The sequence below is a fragment of the Tachypleus tridentatus genome, chromosome 6 (assembly GCF_004210375.1).
Source record: "Tachypleus tridentatus isolate NWPU-2018 chromosome 6, ASM421037v1, whole genome shotgun sequence".
NCBI classification, from domain to species: Eukaryota; Metazoa; Arthropoda; class Merostomata; order Xiphosura; family Limulidae; genus Tachypleus; species Tachypleus tridentatus.
The window spans coordinates 11,094,474-11,106,396 of NC_134830.1; positions in this window are offsets into that span (position 1 = coordinate 11,094,474).

Sequence of the window (11,923 nt, forward strand, 5' to 3'; positions counted from 1 at the left end):
ATCACGACAATAAGGTTACTCTGACAACCATCATGACAACAAGATTACTTTAACAAACATCATGACAACAAGATTACTTTGACAATCATCACGACAATAAGGTTACTCTAACAAACATCATAACAATAAGGTTACTCTAACAACCATCATGACAACAAGGTTACTCTAACAACCATCATGACAACAAGGTTACTTTAAGAAACATCACGACAACAAGGTTACTCTAACAACCATCATGACAACAAGATTACTTTAACAAACATCACGACAATAAGGTTACTCTAACAACTATCATGACAATAAGGTTACTTTAACAAACATCATGACAACAAGATTACTCTAACAACTATCATGACAACAAGGTTACTTTAACAAACATTATGAGAACAAGGTTGCTTTAACAACCATCATGACAACAAGGTTACTTTAACAAACATCATGACAATAAGGTTACTCTAACAACTATCATGACAACAAGGTTACTCTTGCAACCATCATGACAACAAGATTACTTTAACAAACATCACGACAATAAGGTTACTCTAACAACCATCATGACAACAAGGTTACTTTAACAAACATCACGACAACAAGGTTACTCTAACAACCATCATGACAACAAGATTACTTTAACAAACATCACGACAATAAGGTTACTCTAACAACTATCACGACAATAAGGTTACTTTAACAACCATCATGACAACAAGATTACTTTAACAAACATCATGACAACAAGATTACTTTGACAAACATCACGACAATAAGGTTACTCTTACAAACATCATAACAATAAGGTTACTCTAACAACCATCATGACAACAAGGTTACTCTAACAACCATCATGACAACAAGGTTACTCTGACAAACATCATGACAATAAGGTTACTCTAACAACCATCATGACAACAAGGTTTCTTTAACAAACATCACGACAACAAGGTTACTCTAACAACCATCATGACAACAAGATTACTTTGACAAACATCATGACAATAAGGTTACTCTAACAACCATCATGACAACAAGATTACTCTAACAACCATCATGACAACAAGATTACTTTAACAAACATCATGACAACAAGATTACTCTAACAAACATCATGACAATAAGGTTACTCTAACAACCATCATGACAAGAAGATTACTCTAACAAACATCATGACAATAAGGTTACTCTAACAACCATCATGACAACAAGGTTACTTTAACAAACATCACGACAACAAGGTTACTCTAACAACCATGATGACAACAAGATTACTTTAACAAATATCACGACAATAAGGTTACTCTAACAAACATCACGACTATAAGGTTACTCTAACAACCATCATGACAACAAGGTTACTCTAACAAACATCATGACAACAAGGTTTCTTTAACAAACATCATGACAACAAGATTACTTTAACAAACATCACGACAATAAGGTTACTCTAACAACCATCATGACAACAAGGTTACTCTAACAACCATCATGACAACAAGGTTACTTTAAGAAACATCATGACAACAAGATTACTTTAACAACCATCATGACAACAAAATTACTCTGACAACCATCATGACAACAAGATTACTTTATCAAACATCACGACAATAAGGTTACTCTGACAACCATCATGACAACAAGATTACTTTAACAAACATCATGACAACAAGATTACTTTGACAAACATCACGACAATAAGGTTACTCTAACAAACATCATAACAATAAGGTTACTCTAACAACCATCATGACAACAAGGTTACTCTAACAACCATCATGACAACAAGGTTACTTTAAGAAACATCACGACAACAAGGTTACTCTAACAACCATCATGACAACAAGATTACTTTAACAAACATCACGACAATAAGGTTACTCTAACAACTATCATGACAATAAGGTTACTTTAACAAACATCATGACAACAAGATTACTCTAACAACTATCATGACAACAAGGTTACTTTAACAAACATCACGACAATAAGGTTACTCTAACAAACATCATGACAACAAGATTACTCTAACAACTATCATGACAACAAGGTTACTTTAACAAACATCATAACAACAAGGTTACTCTAACAACCATCATGACAACAAGATTACTTTGACAAACATCATGACAATAAGGTTACTCTAACAACCATCATGACAACAAGATTACTCTAACAACCATCATGACAACAAGATTACTTTAACAAACATCATGACAACAAGATTACTCTAACAAACATCATGACAATAAGGTTACTCTAACAACCATCATGACAAGAAGATTACTCTAACAAACATCATGACAATAAGGTTACTCTAACAACCATCATGACAACAAGGTTACTTTAACAAACATCACGACAACAAGGTTACTCTAACAACCATGATGACAACAAGATTACTTTAACAAATATCACGACAATAAGGTTACTCTAACAAACATCACGACTATAAGGTTACTCTAACAACCATCATGACAACAAGGTTACTCTAACAAACATCATGACAACAAGGTTACTTTAACAAACATCATGACAACAAGATTACTTTAACAAACATCACGACAATAAGGTTACTCTAACAACCATCATGACAACAAGGTTACTTTAAGAAACATCATGACAACAAGATTACTTTAACAAACATCATGACAACAAGATTACTTTAACAAACATCATGACAACAAGGTTACTCTAACAACTATCATGACAACAAGGTTACTCTAACAACTATCATGACAACAAGGTTACTTTAACAAACATCATGACAAGAAGGTTATTCTAACAACCATCATGACAACAAGGTTACTTTAACAAACATCATGACAACAAGATTACTTTGACAAACATCACGACAATAAGGTTACTCTAACAAACATCATAACAATAAGGTTACTCTAACAACCATCATGACAACAAGGTTACTCTAACAACCATCATGACAACAAGGTTACTCTGACAAACATCATGACTATAAGGTTACTCTAACAACCATCATGACAACAAGGTTACTTTAACAAACATCACGACAACAAGGTTACTCTAACAACTATCATGACAACAAGATTACTTTAACAAACATCACGACAATAAGGTTACTCTAACAAACATCATGACAACAAGATTACTCTAACAACTATTATGACAACAAGGTTACTTTAACAAACATCATAACAACAAGGTTACTCTAACAACCATCATGACAACAAGGTTACTTTGACATACATCATGACAATAAGGTTACTCTAACAACCATCATGACAACAAGATTACTCTAACAACCATCATGACAACAAGATTACTTTAACAAACATCATGACAACAAGATTACTCTAACAAACATCATGACAATAAGGTTACTCTAACAACCATCATGACAAGAAGATTACTCTAACAAACATCATGACAATAAGGTTACTCTAACAACCATCATGACAACAAGGTTACTTTAACAAACATCACGACAACAAGGTTACTCTAACAACCTGATGACAACAAGATTACTTTAACAAATATCACGACAATAAGGTTACTTTAACAAACATCACGACTATAAGGTTACTCTAACAACCATCATGACAACAAGGTTACTCTAACAACCATCATGACAACAAGGTTACTTTAACAAACATCATGACAACAAGATTACTTTAACAAACATCATGACAACAAGATTACTTTAACAAACAACATGACAACAAGGTTACTCTAACAACTATCATGACAACAAGGTTACTCTAACAACCATCATGAGAACAAGGTTACTTTAACAAACATCATGACAACAAGGTTATTCTAACAACCATCATGACAATAAGGTTACTCTAACAACTATCATGACAACAAGGTTACTCTAACAACTATCATGAGAACAATGTTACTCTAACAACAATCATGACAATAAGGTTACTCTAACAACCATCATGACAAGAAGATTACTCTAACAAACATCATGACAATAAGGTTACTCTAACAACTATCATGACAACAAGGTTACTCTAACAACCATCATGAGAACAAAGTTACTTTAACAAACATCACGACAACAAGGTTACTCTAACAACCATCATTACAACAAGGTTACTCTAACAACCATCATGACAATAAGGTTACTCTAACAAACATCATGAGAATGAGGTTACTCTAACAACCATCATGACAACAAAATTACTCTAACAACCATCATGACAACAAGATTACTTTAACAAACATCACGACAATAAGGTTACTCTAACAACCATCATGACAACAAGATTACTTTAACAAACATCATGACAACAAGATTACTTTGACAAACATCACGACAATAAGGTTACTCTAACAAACATTATAACAATAAGGTTACTCTAACAACCATCATGACAACAAGGTTACTCTAACAACCATCATGACAACAAGGTTACTCTGACAAACATCATGACTATAAGGTTACTCTAACAACCATCATGACAACAAGGTTACTTTAACAAACATCACGACAACAAGGTTACTCTAACAACTATCATGACAACAAGATTACTTTAACAAACATCACGACAATAAGGTTACTCTAACAAACATCATGACAACAAGATTACTCCAACAACTATCATGACAACAAGGTTACTTTAACAAACATCATAACAACAAGGTTACTCTAACAACCATCATGACAACAAGGTTACTTTGACAAACATCATGACAATAAGGTTACTCTAACAACCATCATGACAACAAGATTACTCTAACAACCATCATGACAACAAGATTACTTTAACAAACATCATGACAACAAGATTACTCTAACAAACATCATGACAATAAGGTTACTCTAACAACCATCATGACAAGAAGATTACTCTAACAAACATCATGACAATAAGGTTACTCTAACAACCATCATGACAACAAGGTTACTTTAACAAACATCACGACAACAAGGTTACTCTAACAACCATGATGACAACAAGATTACTTTAACAAATATCACGACAATAAGGTTACTCTAACAAACATCACGACTATAAGGTTACTCTAACAACCATCATGACAACAAGGTTAATCTAACAAACATCATGACAACAAGGTTACTTTAACAAACATCATGACAACAAGATTACTTTAACAAACATCACGACAATAAGGTTACTCTAACAACCATCATGACAACAAGGTTACTCTAACAACCATCATGACAACAAGGTTACTTTAACAAACATCATGACAACAAGATTACTTTAACAAACATCATGACAACAAGATTACTTTAACAAACATCATGACAACAAGGTTACTCTAACAACTATCATGACAACAAGGTTACTCTAACAACCATCATGACAACAAGGTTACTTTAACAAACATCATGACAACAAGGTTATTCTAACAACCATCATGACAATAAGGTTACTCTAACAACTATCATGACAACAAGGTTACTCTAACAACTATCATGACAACAATGTTACTCTAACAACAATCATGACAATAAGGTTACTCTAACAACCATCATGACAACAAGGTTACTCTAGCAACCATCATGACAACAAGGTTACGTTAACAAACATCACGACAACAAGGTTACTCTAACAACTATCATGACAATAAGGTTACTCTAACAACCATCATGACAACAAGGTTACTCTAACAACCATCATGACAACAAGGTTACTTTAACAAACATCACGACAATAAGGTTACTCTAACAAACATCATTACAACAAGGTTACTTTAACAAACATCACGACAATAAGGTTACTCTAACAAACATCATGACAATAAGGTTACTCTAACAACCATCATGACAAGAAGATTACTCTAACAAACATCATGACAATAAGGTTACTCTAACAATTATCATGACAACAAGGTTACTCTAACAACCATCATGAGAACAAGGTTACTTTAACAAACATCACGACAACAAGGTTACTCTAACAACCATTATGACAATAAGGTTACTTTAACAAACATCATAACAACAAGGTTACTCTAACAACTATCATGACAACAATGTTACTCTAACAACAATCATGACAATAAGGTTACTCTAACAACCATCATGACAACAAGGTTACTCTAGCAACCATCATGACAACAAGGTTACGTTAACAAACATCACGACAACAAGGTTACTCTAACAACTATCATGACAATAAGGTTACTCTAACAACCATCATGACAACAAGGTTACTCTAACAACCATCATGACAACAAGGTTACTCTAACAAACATCATGACAATAAGGTTACTCTAACAACCATCATGACAACAATATTACTCTAACAAACATCATGACAATAAGGATACTCTAACAACCATCATGACAACAAAATTACTCTGACAACCATCATGACAACAAGATTACTTTATCAAACATCACGACAATAAGGTTACTCTGACAACCATCATGACAACAAGATTACTTTAACAAACATCATGACAACAAGATTACTTTGACAATCATCACGACAATAAGGTTACTCTAACAAACATCATAACAATAAGGTTACTCTAACAACCATCATGACAACAAGGTTACTCTAACAACCATCATGACAACAAGGTTACTTTAAGAAACATCACGACAACAAGGTTACTCTAACAACCATCATGACAACAAGATTACTTTAACAAACATCACGACAATAAGGTTACTCTAACAACTATCATGACAATAAGGTTACTTTAACAAACATCATGACAACAAGATTACTCTAACAACTATCATGACAACAAGGTTACTTTAACAAACATTATGAGAACAAGGTTGCTTTAACAACCATCATGACAACAAGGTTACTTTAACAAACATCATGACAATAAGGTTACTCTAACAACTATCATGACAACAAGGTTACTCTTGCAACCATCATGACAACAAGATTACTTTAACAAACATCACGACAATAAGGTTACTCTAACAACCATCATGACAACAAGGTTACTTTAACAAACATCACGACAACAAGGTTACTCTAACAACCATCATGACAACAAGATTACTTTAACAAACATCACGACAATAAGGTTACTCTAACAACTATCACGACAATAAGGTTACTTTAACAACCATCATGACAACAAGATTACTTTAACAAACATCATGACAACAAGATTACTTTGACAAACATCACGACAATAAGGTTACTCTTACAAACATCATAACAATAAGGTTACTCTAACAACCATCATGACAACAAGGTTACTCTAACAACCATCATGACAACAAGGTTACTCTGACAAACATCATGACAATAAGGTTACTCTAACAACCATCATGACAACAAGGTTTCTTTAACAAACATCACGACAACAAGGTTACTCTAACAACCATCATGACAACAAGATTACTTTGACAAACATCATGACAATAAGGTTACTCTAACAACCATCATGACAACAAGATTACTCTAACAACCATCATGACAACAAGATTACTTTAACAAACATCATGACAACAAGATTACTCTAACAAACATCATGACAATAAGGTTACTCTAACAACCATCATGACAAGAAGATTACTCTAACAAACATCATGACAATAAGGTTACTCTAACAACCATCATGACAACAAGGTTACTTTAACAAACATCACGACAACAAGGTTACTCTAACAACCATGATGACAACAAGATTACTTTAACAAATATCACGACAATAAGGTTACTCTAACAAACATCACGACTATAAGGTTACTCTAACAACCATCATGACAACAAGGTTACTCTAACAAACATCATGACAACAAGGTTTCTTTAACAAACATCATGACAACAAGATTACTTTAACAAACATCACGACAATAAGGTTACTCTAACAACCATCATGACAACAAGGTTACTCTAACAACCATCATGACAACAAGGTTACTTTAAGAAACATCATGACAACAAGATTACTTTAACAACCATCATGACAACAAAATTACTCTGACAACCATCATGACAACAAGATTACTTTATCAAACATCACGACAATAAGGTTACTCTGACAACCATCATGACAACAAGATTACTTTAACAAACATCATGACAACAAGATTACTTTGACAAACATCACGACAATAAGGTTACTCTAACAAACATCATAACAATAAGGTTACTCTAACAACCATCATGACAACAAGGTTACTCTAACAACCATCATGACAACAAGGTTACTTTAAGAAACATCACGACAACAAGGTTACTCTAACAACCATCATGACAACAAGATTACTTTAACAAACATCACGACAATAAGGTTACTCTAACAACTATCATGACAATAAGGTTACTTTAACAAACATCATGACAACAAGATTACTCTAACAACTATCATGACAACAAGGTTACTTTAACAAACATTATGAGAACAAGGTTACTTTAACAACCATCATGACAACAAGGTTACTTTAACAAACATCATGACAATAAGGTTACTCTAACAACTATCATGACAACAAGGTTACTCTTGCAACCATCATGACAACAAGATTACTTTAACAAACATCACGACAATAAGGTTACTCTAACAACCATCATGACAACAAGGTTGCTTTAACAAACATCACGACAACAAGGTTACTCTAACAACCATCATGACAACAAGATTACTTTAACAAACATCACGACAATAAGGTTACTCTAACAACTATCACGACAATAAGGTTACTTTAACAACCATCATGACAACAAGATTACTTTAACAAACATCATGACAACAAGATTACTTTGACAAACATCACGACAATAAGGTTACTCTTACAAACATCATAACAATAAGGTTACTCTAACAACCATCATGACAACAAGGTTACTCTAACAACCATCATGACAACAAGGTTACTCTGAGAAACATCATGACAATAAGGTTACTCTAACAACCATCATGACAACAAGGTTTCTTTAACAAACATCACGACAACAAGGTTACTCTAACAACTATCATGACAACAAGATTACTTTAACAAACATGACGACAATAAGGTTACTCTAACAAACATCATGACAACAAGATTACTCTAACAACTATCATGACAACAAGGTTACTTTAACAAACATCATAACAACAAGGTTACTCTAACAACCATCATGACAACAAGATTACTTTGACAAACATCATGACAATAAGGTTACTCTAACAACCATCATGACAACAAGATTACTTTAACAAACATCACGACAACAAGGTTACTCTAACAACCATTATGACAATAAGGTTACTTTAACAAACATCATAACAACAAGGTTACTCTAACAACTATCATGACAACAATGTTACTCTATCAACAAACATGACAATAAGGTTACTCTAACAACCATCATGACAACAAGGTTACTCTAGCAACCATCATGACAACAAGGTTACGTTAACAAACATCACGACAACAAGGTTACTCTAACAACTATCATGACAATAAGGTTACTCTAACAACCATCATGACAACAAGGTTACTCTAACAACCATCATGACAACAAGGTTACTCTAACAAACATCATGACAATAAGGGAACTCTAACAACCATCATGACAACAAAATTACTCTAACAACCATCATGACAACAAGATTACTTTAACAAACATCACGACAATAAGGTTACTCTGACAAACATCATGACAACAAGATTACTTTGACAAACATCACGACAATAAGGTTACTCTAACAAACATCATAACAATACGGTTACTCTAACAACCATCATGACAACAAGGTTACTCTAACAACCATCATGACAACAAGGTTACTTTAACAAACATCACGACAACAAGGTTACTCTAACAACTATCATGACAATAAGGTTACTTTAACAAACATCATGACAACAAGATTACTCTAACAACTATCATGAGAACAAGGTTACTTTAACAAACATTATGACAACAAGTTTACTCTAACAACCATCATGACAACAAGGTTACTTTAACAAACATCATGACAATAAGGTTACTCTAACAACCATCATGACAAGAAGATTACTCTAACAAACATCATGACAATAAGGTTACTCTAACAACCATCATGACAACAAGGTTACTTTAACAAACATCACGACAACAAGGTTACTCTAACAACCATGATGACAACAAGATTACTTTAACAAATATCACGACAATAAGGTTACTCTAACAAACATCACGACTATAAGGTTACTCTAACAACCATCATGACAACAAGGTTACTCTAACAAACATCATGACAACAAGGTTACTTTAACAAACATCATGACAACAAGATTACTTTAACAAACATCACGACAATAAGGTTACTCTAACAACCATCATGACAACAAGGTTACTCTAACAACCATCATGACAACAAGGTTACTTTAAGAAACATCATGACAACAAGATTACTTTAACAAACATCATGACAACAAGATTACTTTAACAAACATCATGACAACAAGGTTACTCTAACAACTATCATGACAACAAGGTTACTCTAACAACCATCATGACAACAAGGTTACTTTAACAAACATCATGACAACAAGGTTATTCTAACAACCATCATGACAATAAGGTTACTCTAGCAACTATCATGACAACAAGGTTACTCTAACAACTATCATGACAACAATGTTACTCTAACAACAATCATGACAATAAGGTTACTCTAACAACCATCATGACAACAAGGTTACTCTAGCAACCATCATGACAACAAGGTTACGTTAACAAACATCACGACAACAAGGTTACTCTAACAACTATCATGACAATAAGGTTACTCTAACAACCATCATGACAACAAGGTTACTCTAACAACCATCATGACAACAAGGTTACTTTAATAAACATCACGACAATAAGGTTACTCTAACAAACATCATGACAACAAGGTTACTTTAACAAACATCACGACAATAAGGTTACTCTAACAAACATCATGACAATAAGGTTACTCTAACAACCATCATGACAAGAAGATTACTCTAACAAACATCATGACAATAAGGTTACTCTAACAACTATCATGACAACAAGGTTACTCTAACAACCATCATGAGAACAAGGTTACTTTAACAAACATCACGACAACAAGGTTACTCTAACAACCATTATGACAATAAGGTTACTTTAACAAACATCATAACAACAAGGTTACTCTAACAACTATCATGACAACAATGTTACTCTAACAACAAACATGACAATAAGGTTACTCTAACAACCATCATGACAACAAGGTTACTCTAGCAACCATCATGACAACAAGGTTACGTTAACAAATATCACGACAACAAGGTTACTCTAACAACTATCATGACAATAAGGTTACTCTAACAACCATCATGACAACAAGGTTACTCTAACAACCATCATGACAACAAGGTTACTCTAACAAACATCATGACAATAAGGGAACTCTAACAACCATCATGACAACAAAATTACTCTAACAACCATCATGACAACAAGATTACTTTAACAAACATCACGACAATAAGGTTACTCTGACAAACATCATGACAACAAGATTACTTTGACAAACATCACGACAATAAGGTTACTCTAACAAACATCATAACAATACGGTTACTCTAACAACCATCATGACAACAAGGTTACTCTAACAACCATCATGACAACAAGGTTACTTTAACAAACATCACGACAACAAGGTTACTCTAACAACCATCATGACAACAAGATTATTTTAACAAACATCACGACAATAAGGTTACTCTAACAACTATCATGACAATAAGGTTACTTTAACAAACATCATGACAACAAGATTACTCTAACAACTATCATGAGAACAAGGTTACTTTAACAAACATTATGACAACAAGGTTACTCTAACAACCATCATGACAACAAGGTTACTTTAACAAACATCATGACAATAAGGTTACTCTAACAACTATCATGACAACAAGGTTACTCTAGCAACCATCATGACAACAAGATTACTTTAACGAACATCACGACAATAAGGTTACTCTAACAACCATCAT